General features: G+C 45.3%; 1 pseudogene; it reads left to right on the top strand.

The window, feature by feature from the left end:
• The first annotated feature begins 15099 nt into the window (after positions 1-15099).
• Positions 15100-16855, top strand: LOC102490445 (zinc finger protein 559-like; annotated as a pseudogene).
• Positions 16856-22081: the final 5226 nt, after the last annotated feature.

A 22081-nucleotide genomic window follows, 5' to 3' on the forward strand; every position in this document is an offset into this window, starting at 1 on the left:
GCTACTTTGGCTTATACTATTTTGACCTAACATATGTTAATTTTGGCTTAGACAGACAAGTGGGGGAGTCTCAAACTTCCTGCCCTCTTCTTAGGGAACCACATTCCTACAAGATCACTAATTGGCTTTATTGTAATGGCTGGGGGTGATATCTGTACTCTTGCAGGGTACCGTAATAACAGTAAAACTCACGGCAGAGAAATTAACTATAGGCCAGTAAAATGACACAAGGAGAGTTAGTAAACCACTGGCCTTTTTTTGCCGTTTCTTTCCAGCCAGGCCATGGGAGACAGCCTCTTTACCAGCTTGTGTTGTCTGCATGGCCCCGTCAAGGAAGAAAGCAAACTGCCAGGTCTAGGACTCAATCCGTTGTTGGCCACGTTGGGAATCCAATGTGTTAACCACCTGCCGGCCCTAGAACAGCCCTTTTTTTAACCTAGATATTTGCCAGCATGCTGTTCTTTTATTCTTTTTCTTTATCACACTCACATAACTGTGATCATGGTGCAGTAAGTTGTTATAACTGTTCATTATTGCTCATTTTTGTTAATCTCTTACTGGGCCTAATTTATAAAGTAGCTTACAAATACAGATGTATGTGTAGAAAAAAACAGTAAGTCATGTGCCACACAACGTCTACAACAGACTGCATGTACGATGGTGCCTTCATTTTTGATATTGCAGATTTCCTTCAAGTATCATTTCTCTCCTGTCCAAAGAACTTTCTTCACCAGTTCTCTAAGAGCAGCTCTGGAGGCCAGCAGATGACAAAGCAGGTAAGGTGTTGAACTCCCACGTGGTTGATGGCTGCTCGAGTCTCAGACCCAGATGCTTGAAATCACGCCAGGTGCGTGTGCATGCACACATGCCCAAGATCCCAAGAGAGGGAACAGCATATGGTGTAATGGCTATGTCACTGAACTCCTATGTGGTCAACCGCGGTTTGAGTCCCAGACTAAGTGACTTAAAACTCATGCTGGGGATGTGAGGGTTATCTGGCTGCGACATCTGTCACCCCATTGATCGCCAGGTTCGATTCAGCTGATCTGGCTGGCTAGGTAGGTGTCTCCTTCCTCCCTCACCGCTCCATGTGCATCCCTCCTGAAGCTGCACACTCGGTCAGAGGATGACCATAAAGGAGGACCGTTCTTCGGTCAAGGGTGTACGAGTAGCTGCACTCCCCTGCTGGAACCTCCAAACAGGCTCTCAAGGTCCATTGTAGAAGAACTTAGGATGGTCAAGCTCTCAAGACTCCAGACACATTCACATGAGGCGCTGCAGGTGGCAGTCTGCCTTAAAAAACAAAAACAAGGGACCAGCAGTTAGCATAATGGCTATGTCACTGTACTCCTATGTAGTTGACTGCGTCCCAGACCTGGTGGATTAAACTTACGCCAGGCATGTGTGCGTGCGTGCCAACGATCACGAGAGGAGAATGAAGGAGAAGGGATTGTGGCATGGGGGGGATTTCTCGCTTTCTGTCTTTCTGTCTGGCGAGCGCACGCGCCCTATAGCAAAAACCCCTCCAAAAAAACCACAAAAAGACAAAAAGAAAAAACTTACCCCAGGCATGTGAGCATGTGTGTCCAAAATCACGAGAGGAGAATGAAGGAGAAGGGATTGTGGCATGGGGGTGATTTCTCGCTTTCTGTCTTTCTGTCTCTCTGGTGAGCACATGAGCCCTATCGTAAAAACCAAGAAAAAAAAAATCCCAAGAGAATGGAGGAGAAGGGATGGGGGTGGGTGGCCATCCCCTCAGGGAATGATTTTTTGCTTTGTGTCTCTGTCTCAGTGAGCACATGCACCCTGTAGCAAAAAACTCCAAGAGAAAAAAAGAGCAGGTCTGTTGGGGCCAGCAGGTGGCATAGTGGTTATGACAGTGGTTATGTCACTGGACTGCCACATGGCTGACTACAGCTCAAGTCCCTGACCTGGTGCCTTGAAAATCATGCCACGCACGAATGTGTGCATGCCCAAATCCCAGGAGGAGAATGGAGGAGAAGGGGCTGTGGTGTGGCCACCCTCCTGGGGAGGGGGTTGATTTCTCACTTTCCCCAGGTAAATACACTCTTAAGTACAGAGCCCACACCTAAAGATTAGTTCAGAGGCTATTGTCATAACTAAATAAGAGACGATGGTGGCCTGGAGAACAGGTGGAAGGTAGGAAGGAGAAAAGCAGACTGACTAGAGAAAAGGAGTCACCGTAGACGAATGTGGGAGGTGATGGAGTTAAGCATGATGGCCAGAAAATCTAGTGGGTGCTAGTGATTGCCCAGGTCGGGAGCACAGCGGGAGGAGCAGTTGAGCAGGGGAGGCCCGGGGACAAGTAGAGGACAGCAGGTGTGGTGGTTAGCGGGCGGGACTCCCACACGGCACGCCACAGTTTGAATTCCAGACCTGGCAGCTTGAAACTCACACCGGGCATGTGTACATGCATGCCAAGGTCCCAGGAGGGGAATGGAGAAGTGGCTGTGGAGTGGCCATCCCTCCAGAGGGTGATCTCTCACTTTCCCTCTTACTGTCTCTCTCTGGTGAGTGCACATGTTCTATGGCAAAACCTAAAAAAAAAAAGGTGTGAGGACCAGCAGATGGCGTAATGGTTACGTCACTGGATTCTCATGTAGTGGACTATGGTTCGAGCCCTGGACCCAGAGGCTTAACACTCACTCTGAGTGTGTCGGCATGTGTGCCCAAAATCTCAAGAGGAGAATGGAGGAAAAGGGACTGTGGTATGGCCATCCCCCCGGGGGTGATTTCTCGCTTTCTATCTCTGCCTCTCAGGTGAGCACACGTGCCCCATAGCAAAAATCTCTTTATCTAAATATGTAAAATAAAAAAGGTAGTAGGTTTAATTTTACATGTGTTGAGTACAAGATGCTGTGGAATACTCGAAGGGAAATGTCTAATAGGCAAGTGAATAAACAGTTCTGAAGAAACACCTGGAAAAGGGCTAAGATTTTTGGAATCCTCATAAAGAGTTGATTACAGTCACAGAAGCAGGTGGTGGGGGACCCCCATAGTGAGCAGAGTGAGGGTCAGAGAGAAAGCTTGAGGAACATCGATAAATAATTAGTATGAATATGGAAATGCAAAAAGGCCACTAGAAAGAAATGGCCATGGTGGTAGGAAGAACACTTGGAGAATATAATATCAGAAAGTCACATGAAAAGGGGTTTAAAACATGGTGGCTAAGGAGCTGGACTCTCACATGGTCGATTTCAGTTCGAGTCCTGGACCTGGAGGCTTGAAACGCATGTCGGGCATGTGTGCACGCATGCCCAAAATCCCAAGAGGAGACTGGAGGGAGGAGAAGTGAATGCAGTGTGGCCATCCCCCGAGGGGTGATTTCTCACTTTTCCTCTTTCTGCCTCTCTCCTGCACGTACCCTTTGGTAAAAACCTAAAAGACAAGAGCAAGAATATGAGGTCACCCACAGCGGTGCCTGAACTGATGAGATAAGCCGCCAGTGCATTTACTGAGTGGTTCTGCAGAAGCCAAAGAGCAGTGGGTCGAGGAGTGTGTGTGATAGGAAGTGAAAACGAGTGTAGACCGCTCTCTGGAAAGGTGTATGGCTGTGACACAAGGTTGTGATCACAGACACTCCATCATTTGTACTAGGAGGAGAGAGAGGTAGGTTTATTTACAGAAAGCTTGGTGAGCTTGGTGCCAGGAATCAAGCGTGTTCTTACTTAATAGTATCCATAGCATTTTCCCTGTGAAATAGGGCTCGGGTCATCTGGTCTGAGTGAGGTGACAGGGTCAGAGATTTGAGGAGCGAAGAATGTGAACAAAGAATGGTCATTGCAAATAATAGAAGAGGGGACCAGCCAATGGCATGATGCTTATGTTTCTGGACTCCCATGTAGTCAATGGTGGATCGAGTCCCAAACCCAGCGGCTTAAAACTTGTGCCAGGCGTGTATGCGTGCCCCAAATCCTAAGAGAATGAGCAGAAGGGACTGCAGCATGGCCACCCCCCTTGGAGGGTGATTTCTTGCTTTCTGTCCCTCTTCTCTCTGGAGAGCACATGCGCCCGATAATAAAAATCTCTTAAAAAAAATAGAAGAGAAAACTGACAGGACAGTTACAGGAGGGTGTCTGTACAGTACTTTCGGCCCACTCGAGGTTGTAGATCTTAACTTTTATTTGCACTAGCTTGGGCCGCTACGTGATTTTTACCAACAACGGCAAGCTTCTCTGGGGTGGGTGTGAGGGTTGCTTTCCCAGGTAAGTGCAGCAGAAGGTCCAGAGGAGAGTCAAGGATATGGGCAATAACTAGTAGCAACGTCGCAAAGTGAACTGTAACCTGAACACAAAGGGGAGAGGAGACAGCAAAGTGTAATAACCAGGATGAAAGAAGACTGATCAAAGGGCCAGGGCTCATTATAAACTAGAACGATAGCTTTAGGAATAGAAGCTGGGAAAATAACTAAGAGGGCTGTAGTCTGAGAGTGAGATATCTGAATATATTATTTCAGAGGTGGGACGATTTTAGGCAATGGGAGGATTTGAGACGTGGCCATTGAATCAGGGAAATTTGGGGGCTAGAGAATGGTTTGGTGGTTAAGTACACACTCCGCAAGGCGGTTCCACACACGAAGGTTTCTGGTTTGAGTCTGGAGATCACCCAGAGTACTCCAGAGACTGCTTTGGGGTAAGCTAGGCAGGTACTTGGTTCTGATCAGGTGCTAGCTGAAGCCTGGGGTGGATTGTAGCATTAAGACCCTTTTGGGGGTGATGTCTCTCTTTCTCACTCATGAAATAAATAAGGGGGGCAGCAGGTGGTGTGGTGGTTGGGGTGCTGGACTCCCTCATGGCCGACTGTGGTTCCAGTCCCAGATCTGGTGGCTTCCTTCTCACTTTCCATTTCTCTCTAACTCCCTGTGGTCAAATTAAATAATAATAAATGAAATTAAACAACAACAACAACAATAATAATGGGGGCCATCAGCTGGCATGGTGGTTAAGGTGCTAGACTCCCATATGGCCGACTGGTTTGGGTCACACTAGGTGGCTTGCTTTCTAATTCTCTCTCTAATGTATAATAATAATAGTAATAATAATAATAAATGAAGTTAAATAAATAACTACTTTAAAAAAAATTGGAAGTTAGGGGTTGGCAGGGGGTGTGGTGGTTAAGGGCGCTGGACTCCCACATGGCTGACCATGGTTAGAGTCCCAGACCTGGTGGCTTGCTTTCTCACTTTCTCTCTCTCTGAATACAAAAGGAAGAGAAGACAGCAAAGTTGAATAACTAGGATGAAAGTAGTGCTCTCTAGCCTCTCTAGTCAAATTTAAATAAATAAATAAATAAATAAATAAAGTTAAGTAAAATAAAAATAATCCTTAAAAAAAACAAGTTCAAGTGGAATGGAAAAAAGTTAATTGAAAATGAGGAATGAGGGCCATGGTGGTTAAGGCGCTGAACTCCCACATGGCTGACAGAGGTTCAAGTCCTGCACCTGGTGGCTTGCTTTCTCACTTTTCCTCTCTGTCTGTCTCTCTTTGGTGAATGCATGTGCCCTGTAGCAAATCGAATATAATAATAATCATCATAAATAAATAAAATAAATAATTCTTTAAAAAAATTAGAAATGAGGGGCTGGCAGGTGGCATGGTGGTAAAAATGCTGGACTCCCACATGGCCGACCGTGGTTCAAGTCCTGGACCTGGTGGCTTCCTTTCTCACTTTCCCTCTCTCTCTTTCTCTGTCTCTCTCTGATCAAACTGGAAAGTAATAATAATAAAGTTAAATAAAATAATATTTTTTTTTAAAATGAGAAATGAGACAGCCCCTTGGCCTTCTGGTTAAGGGAGCCAGATCTCACGTGGCTGAACAAGTGGTTCAAATCTCAGCTCTAGTAGCTTGAAAAACACGACGGGCATGTGTGTGATTGCCCCACATTCCATAAGGATGGAGAAATGAAGAAGGGGTCACATGTGACGTGACTATCCCACTGGAGGGTGCGTTCTCCCTCTCCCTGTCTCTCCCCGTCTCTCTGACAAGTGCCCTGTTCAATGGCAATTAAGAGCGAGAGAGAGACAGCAAGATCGTAAGTGTCCATGAGAATGGCAAAACCATGGCAGGATTTGGAGTAGAGGGAAAACAGTGAGGCAGCAGCTAAATGTCTGAGTATTGGAGAGTGACTTAAGAAGTGAGTAGATCAGTGATGAGGGTAGGGTCTAATAAAGCCTGATGGAATAAACTTTAAATCAACATGTGAAGTTATTATTATTGTTATTATTATTTTAAATAATTATTTATTTAATTTTATTTATTCATTTTCATTTTATTTTATTTTTTAAAATTTGACCAGAAAGACAGAGAGTGAGAGAGGGAAAGTGAGAAAGCAAGCCACCAGGTCCAAGACTCAAACTGTGGTCAACCACATGGGAGTCCAGCACCCTTATCCACCATGCCACCTGCTGGCCCCCATGTGAAGTTATTATTAGAAACAAACACAATCAGTGGGACCAGCAGTTAGCGTAATGGCTATGTTGCTGGACTCCTATGTAGTCGACTGCGGTTCAAGTCCCAGACCCGGTGGCTTAAAACTCACACCAGGCGCGTGTGCGTGTGTGCCCAAGATCCCGAGAGGAGAATGGAGGAGAAGGGATTGCAGCATGGCCATCCCCCCTGGGGGGTGATTTCTCGCTTTCTATCTCTCTGTCTCTCTCTGTCTTTCTGGTGAGCACATGGGCCCTATAGCAAAAACCTCTCCAAAAAAAAAAAGAAAAAAGAAAAAAGATTAAAAAAAAACAAAAAAGAAACAAACACAGTCGGACCAGCATGTGATACAATGATTAAGTCACTGGGCTCTCACATGAAAAACTGTGGTTCGAAGGGACCAGCAGTTAGCGTAATGGCTATGTTGCTGGACTCCTATGTAGTCGACTGCGGTTCAAGTCCCAGACCCGGTGGCTTAAAACTCACACCAGGCGCGTGTGCGTGTGTGCCCAAGATCCCGAGAGGAGAATGGAGGAGAAGGGATTGTGGCGTGGCCATCCTCACCCCTGGGGGGTGATTTCTCACTTTCTGTCTCTCTCAGTCTCTCTGGTGAGCACACACACCCTATAGCAAAAATCTCTAAAAAACAGAGAAAAGAAGAAACAAATACAGTCAGGAGATCATGGAGGAACATGCCAAATGAGAGAAGGGTGGGCCCTGGACCCACACAATATTATACACAGTTAGGATCCAAATCCTAGCTCTGTCACTTACACCTGGCAGAACTGGGGAAGATGCCCAATATCTCTGAGCCTCAGTTTCCTAATTTGCTTGTCATTAGCATCCTCCTGGCTCCTCCTCTGGCGGAGATCTGGATCTCTACGATAGAAGAATGACTTCTTCCTGCTTTTGTGTCAGCCTCTTTTAGAGGGACCCTCCCAGGTAGTGCTGATATCTGTCAAAAATGTTTTTAGAGAGATTTTTGCTATAGGGTATGTGTGCTCGCAGGAGAGACAGAGAGACAGAAAGTGAGAAATCACCCCCCAGAGGGGATGGCCATGCCGCAATCCCTACTCTTTCATTCTCCTTTTGGGCTCACACGCACATGCATAAGTTTTAAGTCGCCAGGTCCAAGACTCAAACTGCAGTTGACTACGTGGGAGTCCAGCGACGTAACCATTACACCATATGCTGGTCCCAATATCTGTCAGAAATTGCAGTCAAACTTTAAGCTTTGATTATTGCTCTTTCTTGCTTCTTCTCCCTTTCTCCCTTAGTTTAATGGCTATGTCGCTGGACTCCCATGTAGTCGACCGCGGTTCGGGCCCCGGACCCGGTGGCTTAAAACTCACGCCAGGCACGTGTGTGTGCGTGCCCAAGATCCCGAGAGGAGGATGGAGGAGAAGGGATTGCGGCGTGACCATCCCCCCTGGGGGGTGATTTCTCGCTCTCTGTCTGTCTCTCTCTGTCTGTCTGGCGAGCCCATGTGCCCTACAGCAAAAACCTCTCCAAAAAAAAAAGCTCATGCTGAGCATGTGTGTGTGCGTGCTCAAGATCATAAGAGGAGAGTGGAGAAAAGATTGTGGTGTGGTCATCTCCCTTGGCGGGGGAGTTCTCACTTTCTGTCTCTCTGTCTCTTTGGTTAATGCATGTGCCCTATAGCAGGAATCTCTCTAAAAAAGGAAAAAATACTGTATTCATTATTATTGTTATTTTTTATATTGTTATATATTTTATATTGTGCTCACCAGAGGCAGAGAGAGAAAGTGAGAAAGCAAGTCACCTGGTCCAGGACTTGATCTGCAGTCAGCCATGTGAGAGTCCAGAGCCTTAACACTATTCCACCTGCTGGTTTCCGTATCCCTCACTCTTTTTTTTTTAAAGATTTTCGCCATAGGGTGTGTGTGCTCGACAGAGAAGAGAGGAGAGGGACAGAGATAGTGAGAGAGAAAGTGAGAAATCACCCCCTAGGGGGATGGTCACACCATGATCCCTTCTCCATTCTCATCTTGAGATGTCAGACATACACACATCCATGCCCAGCATGATTTTCAAGCCACCAGGTCTGAGACTTGAACCCTGATTGACCACATGGGAGTCTAGCTCCTTAACTACCATGCCACGTGCTGGCCTCCACTCTCCCTCACTCTTACTCTGTCTCTTCCTTTCCCTGAACCAAGGCATGACTCCATCTGAGATGAGACTAATCAAATCCAAGTGCCAGTCACTGCGCTCTGTCCAGCCGCCTCTCCTCTGTCCCTGTGACTTTCTTTTTTTTTTTTTTTGGAGAGATTTTCACTGTAGGGCACGTGCGCTCGCCAGACAGACAGAGAGAGACATAGAGACAGAAAGCGAGAAATCACCCCCCAGGGGGGATGGTCACACCGCAATCCCTTCTCCTCCATTCTCCTCTCGGGATCTTGGGCACGCACGCACACGCGCCCGGCGTGAGTTTTAAGCCACTGGGTCCGGGACACGAACTGCAGTCGACCACGTGGGAGTCCAGCGACATAGCCATTACGCTAACTGCTGGTTCCCGTGTCCCCGTGACTTTCTGACTGACTAGCTTGTCTTTTTAAAACAACAACAAAAAACTATTAAATTTAATTAATTAATTAATTTTAATTTGACCATAGAGGGACAGAGCGAGAGAGACGGAAAGTGAGAAAGCAAGCCACCAGGTCTAGGACTTGAACCATTGTTGGCCACGTGGGAATCCAGTGCTCTTAACCACCACACCACCTGCTGTTGATTGTTCATTTCTCGCCTTCACATCAGTTCTCTCCCAAAAGTTGCTTGGCAAACAGATTTCCTGGCTGTCTTACCAATTAGGCAGGCCTGGGGAATATGCCTAGAACCTAGCTAGTCGGACATGCCTAATCTGGGTTCTCTTCATTGTGAAAAATTCTTGGAATTAGAACCAACACGAGGTTTCCATGATGTCTGGTTACAAACATCTAGTTCATCACATAGAAGTCCATATATACTGTGTGGAATACGTGATAGGTGCATAGAAAAGAAAAGAAAATGTTATTTCCCTCCTTTTCCTAACCAGGTGTGGTTAGTTTCCCTCTGTGCTCCCAGAACACCCTTCTGTAGTATCCATCACAGAGGCTGGCTAATTGTTTGGCTGTACATATATTTTTAAGTTAGAGGCTTTATGGGCATAGGGGAGGGGCTCTGTCCTTCTTCGCTGCTTTCCGCAAGGTGGCCAGGAAGTTGCTCAGCTCCTTGCACTTCCTCTCAGTGAGGTTGTGTGTCTCCACCTACCTCTTGATGAATTTGAGGGCCCGCTTGTCCCTGGACACCTTGAGCAGCTCCATGGCTTGCTGCCTTGGTCTGTTCACGTTCTTAGTCACTCTGGCCCTTGCTGAGGCCCACGGTCATGGGATAGTGCAGAGCCCTGACTGCAGCTCTCCAGTAGCTACTCTTGGTTGTATTTTCTCATTTTTTTTCTTTCTTTTTCCTTTTTTCTTTCTTTCTTTTTTTTTTGAGAGGTTTTTGCTATAGGGTGCGTGTGCTTGCCAGAAAGACAGAGAGAGACAGACAGAAAGCGAGAAATCACCCCCCATGGGAGATGGTCACACTGCAATCCCTTCTCCTCCGTTCTCTTCTTTGGATCTTGGGCACGTATGCACACACTCCCGGCGTGAGTTTAAGCCACCGGGTTCAGGACTCGAACCACGGTCAGCTATATGGGAGTCCAGCGACATAGCCATTACGCTAACTGCTGGTCCCCTCTTTCTTTTTTTGAGACAGATATTTGCTACAGGGCACATGTGCACGCTGGAGAGACAGACAGAAAACCAGAAATCACCCCCGAGGGGCACTGGCCACACCACAACCCCCTCTCCTCCATTCTCTCCTCAGGATTTTAGGCACGCACACAGGCGCCCAGTGTGTTTTAGGCAGCTGGCTCTGGGAATTGAGCTGCAGCCAACTATGTGTAAGTCCAGCCATGTAATCATTATACTATCTGCTGGTCCCATCCTTTTTTTTTTTTTTTTTTGGGCGAAGTTGTGGTCATGTGCGCTTGCCAGAAAGACAGAGAGAGATAAAGAGACAGAAGTTAGAAATCACCCCTCGGGGGGATGGCCACACCACAATCCCTTCTCTTCCATTCTCCTCTCAGGATCTTGGGCACACACACACGCGCCCGGTGTGAATTTAAGCCACCGCGTCCAGGACTCAAACCACGATCGACTACATGGGAGTCCAGTGACATAGCTATTACACCAATTGCTGGACCCCCCCATCCATTTTAACATGTTACTATTGAGTCTTACTTTTCTTTTTTCTTTCTTTTAAGAATTATTTTATTTAACTTTATCCATCCATTTTATTTATTTATTTACATTTGACCAGACAGGGAAAGTGAGAAATCAAGCCACTAGGTCCAGGACTTGAACCATGATTGGCCACGTGGGAGTCCAGTGCCCTTAACCATCCTGCCACCTGCCAGCCCCGAGTCCTACTTTTCTTATATTGTACGATTTCATTGACAGCTGTCACTGTCCCATACCTGGCAAATACTGTCTTCTCCTATTACCTATCAGCTCCTCTGAGATTTAGGGAGGCTCTCAGGAATCAAGGAGGGTTGTTGCCCTTCCGTAGAAATCTCTGGACACTTGTCGTTTTTATAACTCTTGCATCTGAATCATAGACTAATAAAGCTAGAAAAGTCCTTGTAGATCTTCCGTGCAAATTACAGACGCCTTGGATATTTGTCTCCCGGATCTCTTGATTAAATCATTTCCTCTTGGGCTTGATTTAATCTTGTGGGTTTTCTTTATGATAGACTCTAAGCATACAGCCCAGGTGTGTACCATCTAAGAATTATTTATATTATTTTATTTCGTGTTATAATTTTTAATTTGACCAGAGAGAGAGAGAGAGAGAGAGAGAGGAAGGGAAAGTGAGAAAGCAAGACTTCAGGTCTGGGACTTGAACTGGCCATGTGGAAATCAGCACCTTAACCACTGTGCCAGCTGCCAGCCCAGCTATGCCATCTAGATTTGTGAAGTGTACTCTATAATGTTCATACAAAAATGAAATTGCATTCGCATGTGGTGCGTGTCTCAGAATATATCCTTGCTGTTAAGCGATGTGTGTATGCATGTATTACATGCATCCATCTATATCTGTATCTATATATAAAATCTTGATTGATAGCTAATATTTCGACTGCTAGAAATGCTTTCTTTTCTTCCCTTCCTTCCTTTCAGCAGGGTCTTGCTGTGTTGCAGTGCTTCTCAACTTCCTGAGTAGCTGAGACCACAGGCGCCCATGCCTGGCTCTCTTTGGGACAGGGCCTCACTATGCCCAGGCCAGTCTGAAGCCTGTGGTCCTCCTGCCTTAGCCTCCTGAGTCTCTGGAGTAACGTCATAGCCCAGTTAGCATCTACTTCCTCTGTCCCTTCCTGTACATGAGAACACATGTTCACGTGATTCAAATCACATAAAACTTACATGAGCATCTGTATATACACGTTAGGATGACTGTTTTGTTTTCAGATGATCTTTTCAAGTTGTTCTTTGCTATAGGGTGTGTGTGCTCACCAGAGAGAGAGAAAGTGAGAAATCACCCCCCAGGGGGAATGCCATGCTGCAATCCCTTCTCCTCTATTCTCCTCCTGGGGTTTTGGGCATGCATGCACGTGCTCTCAGTGTGATTCTCCAGTCATGGAGTCCAGGACTCGAACCACGAAGCTGGCCATGTGGAATCCAGTGCTTCAATCTCCATCCTACCTCCTGGTGCCATCAAATGATCATTTATTGAAATATTTTCCTGTTTAATTTTTAAAAGTTTATGTCTTTATTTTTCTGAGAGAGACAGAGAGACCAAATGGGACAGAGACAGCACCCCCGATAGTTTCTGGACACCAACATTTGACCCCAGTCTCAGCCAGTCCTGTTCATGGGCATGCACATGCCTGGCATACTTGGACAGGTCTCTGAATGCGAACCCAGTACCTTCCCACGTGGGCCAGCCTTGTAAAGCATCATGTTTAACCGTGGTACCGCTGTCTGACCCACCCTATTAACCAGTTGGGTATTGCACTGTGCCACTGTTGGTATCATCTACACTGTCATGAGCACGGAGCTATCAACATTGCTGTCCTCAAGCTGGGCTGTCCTCGGATGGAGCACTTCAGTGGTTCCAGAGGGTTCTCTGGCTGAAGAGCAGTGTCCATCTGCCGGGCAATGTTGACGTTTTCGTCAGGAGTGCTATTTCCACTGTGTCTGATGTTTTGTTTCTTTCTGTCTCTTGGTGGTTCCTTGAAGGCTTTCATGATCAGGGCAGAGGCAGATGGTGCCATCAATATGAGCTATCCCTTCTGAAAAGCCGGTTTCACCCTAATCTTCAGACTCTCCCAGCTATCCGTTGTGTTGGTGATGTCATCACCAACTTTTTTTGGAGACTGGCACAGGGGTCCGTCTTAGGGACCAGGGCAGGTGTGGCACCAACTCCCTGATCTGTGCACCTGATACGTAGCCTCGCTCTTACTGTGATGGACCGCAGGGTGGAGGCAGCTGGTGTCAGACCCAAATGCAGGATGACAGAAGAAAGTTTTAACTTCACTTCCTCTGGGCTGAAAAGTAAAGGGCCCGAATGTTTACCTTCCTATACTCCTTACAGATAAACACGTTAAAGCCTAGCATGTCACTAAGCACTCACTCCCCAGCTCGATTTACACACTCCCCTCACCATGATGGAAACTCTAGGCACTGACCCAGACCCAGGGGCTGTGAAGCTCTTTCCTTTTGCAACTGGCCAGGCAGCCCTGAGCTGCAGAAGGGGAGAAGGCTGGGCCTGCCTGTGATGGATGGAATTAATCTACTGAGCTGGAGAAACCGAGTAATTAAATTCCGAATCACCCCTCAGACCAGCCCAGGCCAACACAGCAGGGGGAAGGAGGGAGCTCTGATCCACAAACCAATATCCTGAGGGGGGGCCACCCTTTAGACCAAGAAGGAGACCAGTTGGCTGGCTGGCTGGCCGGCAGGTGACATGACTCACCAGTGCCACCGACTCGCTTTCCAAGAGGAGAGGAGCAGCATTGAGAAGAAAGCTACCCCACCTCTACTAAAGCAGGGTGAGAGGGACGTCGGGGCCCTCCTACCCTCCCCACAGTCTTCCTTCTCCTCTGTGGGATGCAGCCTGGGAGAACACCGGGGTGGCGTTCAGGGTTAACAGCCTGGGATCATCATTGCTCCTGGAATCCCCTCAGCTCTCAGCCATGACAGGCAATTTTCCAGTAAGGTGTAGAATGGCAGGAGATGACCCCTCCACACAGGCTCCCCTTCTTCTTCAGAGAATAAAGTGGAAAAAAGTATGTAGAGTAGAAAGGACATTACTAAATTCTGATTTAAATTAAACTTTCCTGAAACCCAAATAAAATATTATTAAAGGAATAAAAAAGTGATATAAAAGGGCAAAAAGGGGCCAGCCGGTGGTGTGGTGAATCCCACATGGTCAAATGCACAGTTTGAGTCCTGAACTCAGCAACTTGAAAAACATGCTGGGCACATGTGTGTGCATATCCAATATATTTTTTTTTCTCAAGAGATGTTTGTTATAGGGGGCTTGCACTCACCGGAGAGACAAAGAGAGACAAAAAGAAAGTGAGAGATCATCTTCCGGGGGGATGGCCATGCCAGTTTCTTTTCCTCCATTCCCCTCTTGGGATTTTGGGCACCCATGCACATGTGAATGCACAAATGAGCATCAAGTTGCCAGGTCTGGGACTCAAACTGCCATCGGCCATGTGGAAGTCCATTGCCTTAACCACTAGGCCACCTGCTGGTCCCACATCCCCAGAATCTTGAAAAGGAGGGAGAAATGGAGGAGAAGGAATCATAGTGTGACCTTGCCCCATGGGGGGAATGCTTTCTTTCTTTCTCTTTCTGTCTCCAGCAAGTGTACGTGCCCTCTGGCAAATTAAAAAGAGAAAAGAAGAGAAAAAAAAAGGAAAGGAGATATTAAAGAATGGGAGAGCATGGCACGCTTTTTAAAGATTTCTTTCTTTCATGAGATTAAAAGATACAGAAAAAGTGAAAGAGAGAGAGAGACAGAGAGAGAGAGATGCACCACGACAGGTCCCAACTTCAGTCACCTCCCCAGCCTGCTGCCAGCCAGGCAGGACCATGGGTACCTGTGCCCAGAGTGCACAGATCAACTAGAGAACTTAACCCACTGCCTTCTTTTTTATTTTATGATATTTATTTAATTAAAATATATTAAATTTTATTAATTACTGTTATTATTCTAAGTTTTCTTTCTCTTTTATTTTTTGAGAGATTTTTGCTATGTGTGAGACGTGTGTGCTGGCCAGAGATACAGAGAGACAGAAAGTGAGAACTTACCCCCAAGGGGATTGGTCATGCCACAATCCCTTCTCCTCCATTCTCCTCTCGAGATTTTGGGCATGCACGCATGCATACACAGTGTGAGTTTAAGCCAGTGGGTCCAGGACTCGAACTGCAGTCGACTATGTGGGAGTCCAGTGACATAGCCATTACACCATCTGCTGGTCCCTGTATCTACTAAATTTAAACATTGTCTTGAAGGAACTTTGGGAACAAGATGTCCAGGCAGATTTCACTACCACAGTCACAGGACGCTGGTCAGTGATTTTCCCCTTGCAATCATCTTTCTCAAGACCTTTTCTGTCTTCATGGGACAAAATCAGAAGAGGAATGGGTGGTAGCTGGGGGGGCTGGCAAATTATTCACAAGACTCAGTGGCCTTTATGGATGTTGCTATGGACTTCACCCAGGAGGAGTGGACTTTGCTGGATCAAACCCACAGAGCTGTGATGCTGGAAACGACAAGAATCTAGTTGCAACTGGGAGATTCATCTTAGTACCAAGTGGTCAGCACCTCAGCAAAATATTCTGCAGGAGAAAGCATCGAATGTGATGGAAATAGAAATCGGATTGAAGAGGAACTGTTTAATCAGTGTGGAAAAACCTTGATTGGATGCTTATGCCTTAAGAATCACAAGAGAGCTTACTTTAGAAAGAAAAATTGTGAGTGTACTCAGTGTGAAAAAGCCATCACTAAATGCTCTACCTTTAGTCCACAGAAGGAAAGTGATATTGGAGAGAAACTTCTTAAATATAATCCATGTGAAATAGTCTTTAGCCAAAATCCATATCTTCTGGGTTGCAAGGAAAGTCACATTCAAGAGGAACCATATAAATGCAGTGACTATGGGGACCAGCAGATGTAGTCAACTGCAGTTCGAGTCGCAGACCCAGCAGCTCAAAACTCAATCTGGGTGCATGTGTGTGAGTGCATGCCCAAAATCCCAAGAGGAGAATGGAAGAGAAGGGATTGTGGCATAGCCTGTGTGTGTGTGTGTGTGTGTGTGTGTGTGTGTGTGTGTGATTTCTTGCTTTCTGTCTCTCCAGTGAGTGTACATGCCCTCTAGCAAAAAAAATCTCTTAAAAAAATATGGGACCAGCAGTTGGTGTAATGGCTATGTCGCTGGACTCCCATGAGTCGACCACAATTTGAGTCCCAGACCTGGTGGCTTAAACTCACACTGGGTGCATGTGTGTGTGTGTCCAGAATCCTGAGAGAAAAATGGAGAGGTTGGCTGTTCCTCCTGGGAGGTGATTGCTCGCTTTCTGTCTGTCTCTCTTTCTGGCAAGTGCACACGTCCTATAGCAAAAACCTCTCCAAAAGAAAAAAAAAGGCAATGACTATGGAAAAGGTTTACCTTCCTCTTCATACCTTAGTGAATGTGTGAGTCTTTGTGGTGGAGAGAGACCACATTCATTCATTTATTTATTTATTTGAAAGATTTTTGCTATAGGGTATGTGTGCTCGCCAGAGAGACAGAGGGACAGAGGGATAGAAAGTGAGAAATCCCTGCCAAGGGGGGATGGCCACGCTGCAATCCTTTTTCCTCCATTCTCCTCTTGGGATTTTGGACACATATGCACATGCGCCTGGCGTGAGTTTTAAGCTGTCGGGGCTGGGACTCGAACCGTGTTTGAGTATGTGGGAGTCCAGTGATGTAACCATTACACCATCTGCTGGTCCCGAGAGGCCATGCTCTTGAATATGGGCAAACTTTTTCTCACTCTACAGGCATTTTTGTATATATGCAAACTCACACTGGAGCAAGACCCTGTGAATAAAGAGTATAGAAAAGCCATCACTCAGTCTTCATATCTTACTCGACATTTAAGAACTCATGATGGATTGCTGCCTATGGAATGCGGGATATTTGAGAAAGCCTTTGCTTATTCTCAGACCTTGCTAAACACATGACTTACTACTAGAGAGAAATACTATGCTTGTAAGGAGTGTGGCAAAGAGTTTTACTTGTTTCTCAAAACTTAACATTCACATGTGAGTTCACACTGGAGAAAAACCGCTTGAATATAATAAATGTGGGAAAACCTTCCAAAAAAAAATGATTCAACCCTATCTAATGCTATTATTTGTTTCTTAGGGCTACTGTAATAATGCACTACAAACTAGGTGGCTTAAAACCACAGGTTTTTTTTTTTTTTTTTTTTGTTGAGAGGTTTTTGCTATAGGGTGTGCCAGAAAAAGAGAGAGAGACAAAGAGACAGAAAGCGAGAAATCACCCCCTGGGGTGGAGGGGATGGCTACATTGCATTCCTTTCTCCTCCATTCTCCTCTCAGGATCTTGGGCACCTATGCACATGTGCCTGGCATGAGTTTAAGCCACCAGGTCCAGGACTAGAACTACGGTCTACTACATGGTAGTTCAGTGATATAGCTATCACACCAACTGTCAGTCCCAAAACAACAGAATTATTATCTGACAGTTCTTGAGACTAGAAGTCAAAAAACAAAGATCTGTTGAGTATTGATTTTTCTGAAACCTGTATGGGAGAATCCTTCTTTATCTCTTTTTGCTTCTGGCGATTATCAATAATGCTTAGCAGGGTCAGCAGGGGGCATGGTGGTTAGGGTGCTGGACTCCCACATAGCTAACTGTGGTTCAAGTCCTGGACCTGGCAGTTTGCTTTTTCACATTCATTTTCTCTCTCTCGTGTCTCTCTGGTGCATGCATTTGTCGTATAGCAAGTTAAAAAAAAAAAAATCAAATAAATAATTCTTTGAAAAAAATAATGCTTAGCATTCTTTGGCTTGCAGCTATATTACTTGAATCTCTGTATCCACTGTTCCATGATATTCTCCTCTTATAAGGACACCGTTCCTAATAGATCAAGGGCCCTTATTCCAGTACGGCCTTGCTTTAACTAATTACACTGGCAGCCACCCTATTTCTGACGGTAAGGACGTCAGTGTATCTTTTTTAGGGACCCAATCCAACACAATGAATAACAAATGCCAAATCTCTAAAACAGTTATACAGCTTCAGTGCAACAGAAAATCAATCCCGACTGATTCTAAAATTTTAAAAGAAAAATTTTGTCACAATTGATAAGCTGATTAAAAAAATTATATTAATATACAAAGAACCAAAGAAAGCCAAGATAATATTTTTTAAGAATTATTTAATTTTATTTATTCTTTTTTTTTTTTTCCTTTCTAATTTGACCAGAGTAAGACAGACAGAGAGAGAGAGACAGTGAGAAAGCAAGCTACCAGGTCCAGGATTCAAACCATGGTTGGCCATGTGGGAGTGTCCAGCACCTTAACCACCACGCCACCTGCTGGTCCTGATAATCTTTTTTCTTTTGAAGGGAGAGATTTTTAACTATAGGGTGCATGCGCTTGCCAGAGACAGAGAGATGGAGAGACAAGAAGCAAGAAATCATCCCCCAGCCATGTCACAATCCCTTTTCTTCTATTCTCCTCTCGGGAGTTTTGGCACACATGTACATGCACCTGGCATGAGTTTGAAACCACCAGGTAGTCGACTTGAACTGTGGCTGGTCATGTGGGAATCCAACGATGTAACAATTATACCATCTGCTGGCCCCAAGACAACCTTGAAGAACACAGTGGTAGGGAAGGCTTTTTCCTATAAGATATCATGAATTATTGAGTGGTCAGAAAAGAAAGTCATGATGTATTTTTCTACACAAAAATTGCATCATGACTTTTCTTTTTTCTTAAAGAATTATTTATTCATTCATTTATCTTAATTTGATCAGAAGAAGATAGACACACAGAGGGAAGGAAAGTGAGAAAGCGAGTCACCAGGTCCAGGACTTGAACCGTGGTTGGCCATGTGGGAACGTCCAGCACCTTAACCACCTGCGGGCCCCATGTCATGACTTTTCTGACAACCCAATGTTGTAAATCTGTTATAAAAATTAAGATAACATATTTTTACAAGAAGAGATAAAAGGAATAGGTTACAGTCCTGAAACAGCCAACACATATTTAGACTATTTATATGTGACAAAAGTGACAATGCAGACTAGTGGGGGAAACAATAAGCTTTGCAAAAACAGGGCTTAATTTGGCCGGCAGGTGGCACGGTAGTTGAAGCACTAAACTCCTACATAACTGACCGTGGTTCAAATCCCAGATCCAGTGGCCCAAAAGTCACAACAAATAAACAGATGAATAAAAAATAAATAAATAGGGATCAGCATGTGACATGGTGGTTGGGACGCTGAGCTCCCCTATGGCCTACCGTGGTTTAAGTTCTGAACCTGGCAACTGGCTTTCTCAGTTTCCCTCTGTCTCTCTGGTCACATTAAAAGAAAAATGATATACAAAACTAGATACAATCATTCTTAAAAAAAAAATAAGGCTTAATCAATTTCATATTTACATGGAAAAGATGAACACCTTACATATGCCATCCATAAAACCCAACTTCAGATGGATTACAAATCTAAATGTGAAAGACAAAGTAGTAACACTTCCAGAAATTTCCTACCTTTGGCAAGGAAGTATTTGTTAACAGAACATAAGCAGCACGAAGCATAAAGTTCTTTTATGCTCATAAAAGACACCAATAAGAGAAAGAAAAGGCAAGCTACTGAGTGAGAGGCAATATTTTGCAATATGTGTATTCAAAAAGGATGGTCTTAGTCTGTCCCTGCTGGTCACAACTTTCATAGACTGGGTAATTTATAGATAACAGATATTTTTTCTCATAATTCTGGAGGCTGAGAAATCCACGGTCAGGTGTGGGCAGATTCGTTGTCTGGTAAAGGTTCTCTCTGATTCTAAGATGGCATTGTATTCTCTTGAGGTGAGGAATGTTGTGTTCTCCCATAGTGGAAGGATTCAAAGGGCGAAAGGGATAAACCTTGCGTGAAGCCTCTCTGAAAAGGGCATCAATCCCCTTTGGGAGGCAGAGAACTTATGGCCTAGTCACCCCTCCCCTCTCCAATACCAACACCTTTGTGTTAAGTTCCAACATATGGATTTAGAAAGGACACATATATTCAAACCATAGCAGAGCTTGTATTCAGCATACAGATCCATAAGAAAAATGGCAAGCAATACAATACAAAAAATAACTAAGAATCTTGAATATGGAAAGAATATCCAGATATTCAAAAGCATGAAAATGGGCTTAACTTCAGCAATCTAGGAAATGCAAGTGAAAACCATAGTGAGATACTGCTATATCCCCACCAGAACGGTTACAATTTAAAAAGATGTACAGCTCAGGACAAGCAGTTGGCGTAATGGCTATGTCGCTGGATTCCCATGTAGTCGACTGCGGTTCGAGTCCTGGACCTGGTGGCTTAAACTCACGCCAGGCGCATGTGTGTGCGTGCCTAAGATCCCAAGAGGAGAATGGAGGAGAAGGGATTGCACCCCAAGGGGTGATTTCTGGCTTTCTGTCTCTCTGTCTCTCTCTGTCTTTCTGGCGTGTGCACACACTCTATAACAAAAACCTCTCCAAAAAAAAAAAAAGTGTACAGTTGTAATTATCAGCAAGGATATTGGAAAACAAACTCTCAAACATGACTGGTGGTGTCATCGAACCTATGTAATTCACCTTCCAATTTTATAAGAGAATGTTTATTACCAAGCTGCTGGTCTAGGAGACAGGAGACTGGCTCAAATCTATCTCCTACATATGAGTTTGATGTTAGTAAGGGGGTAGTAGCTTGTAAGGCACTTTATGATTGGTTCTTGGGCATTTGGGGCTTGGACTCTGGGTAGGCAAGTGCAGAGGGTCTGCCTGTGTATTGGTACAGGGCATGAGCAGAAATGTCAGCCTTGTTATGATGGGAGCTGTCATACTTTCTGGGTTTTCATGTCACTAGGTCACTTCAGGTCATTGCTAGGTGTGTTCTGTACAGGCTCCATGAAGCCATCTGGGTTCTTCCAGTCCTAGCCAGTTCTCACAGGTTTCTGGGCAGTCTTCTGAAAGACAGAAGCTCAGTCCCAACCTTAGGAACTTTGTTATAAGAGGGCTAAATCAGTGAGAGTGTAAACTGAACCAACCACTTTCTAGAAAACATCACATTATCTAAAGTTTTGTATATACATAACAAGCAATATTTTTTAAAAGAATTATCTTATTTTAACTTTATTTATTATTATTATCATTATTATTTTCCAGTTTGATCAGAGAGACATGGAGAGAGAGAAAGTGAGAAGGCAAGCCACCAGGCCCGAGACTCGAACTGTGGACGGCCATGTGGGAGTCCAGTGCCTTTAACCACCATGCCACTTGCCGGCCCCCATAACAAGCAATATTACTGCTAGGTACAAAGCAACAAAAGATGGGAATGTTCACAGTAGCAATATTCCTTTTTGAAAAAATAATTTTGACTTTATTAACTTATTTTAATTTGACCAGAGAGAGACAGAATGAGAGAGAGGGAGAAAGTGAGAAAGCAAACTATCAGGCCAGGACTGGAACCATGGTTGGCCATGTGGGAGTCCAGTGCCCTTAACCACCACACCACCTTCTGGCCGCGCCCGTCACAGTAGCAATATTCCTAATAGCTGAAAATTGGAACCACACCCAATGTCCATCAGCAGTAGGTAATTATACTGTAGCTGGGCCAGCAGGTGGCCTGCTGGTTAAGGTGCAGGATCCCACAGGGCCTGCACCACTCGTCTCAGACCTAGTAACTTGAAAAACATGCCAGTGCTGGGTGCATATGACTGCGCCCAAAAATCTGGAGAGAATAGAGAAGGGACTGCAGTGTGACCAATGGGGGGGATAATTTCTGATTTCCTCCATTTCCCTCTCTCTCTCAGCAGCGAGTGTTTGTGCCCTATGGCAAAAAATCTGGGAAAAAACGTAGTATATTCATGAAGTGGAATACTATACAGCAATCAAAATGAAAATGTCTCCCCAACTCTCACAAATCACGGACGTAGCTCAGAGATAACGTTGAACGAAAGAATGCCAAATCCTGACTTTGGGCAAGTTACGACAAAAATAACTTCTGGTTTTGGTGAGGATTCAGTGGGAAGACGTGTCAAGTGCTTGGATGGTGCGTGGTCCGAGTGTTAGGTATTATTTACGTTCCCTCAGGGGCTACTTCACGGAAATGGGCACTCAAGGAGGGTTCTGAGCGCTCACAGGGCCTTCTGACACTCCAGCCTCTTCCTTCCCCGTCTCACGGCCAGCCTGGCTCTCTCTAAGGCGTCGACCATAGCTGAGGAGCGGGGGATGCTGGGAAGGTCCCCTCGCTGTCCGGAGCATGATGGGAAGGGTGGGCGGAGACCCGGGCTGCGCACGCGCAGT

This window comes from Tupaia chinensis, unplaced genomic scaffold (genome assembly GCF_000334495.1).
Source record: "Tupaia chinensis unplaced genomic scaffold, TupChi_1.0 Scaffold000239_1, whole genome shotgun sequence".
In the NCBI taxonomy this organism is placed as follows: Eukaryota; Metazoa; Chordata; class Mammalia; order Scandentia; family Tupaiidae; genus Tupaia; species Tupaia belangeri.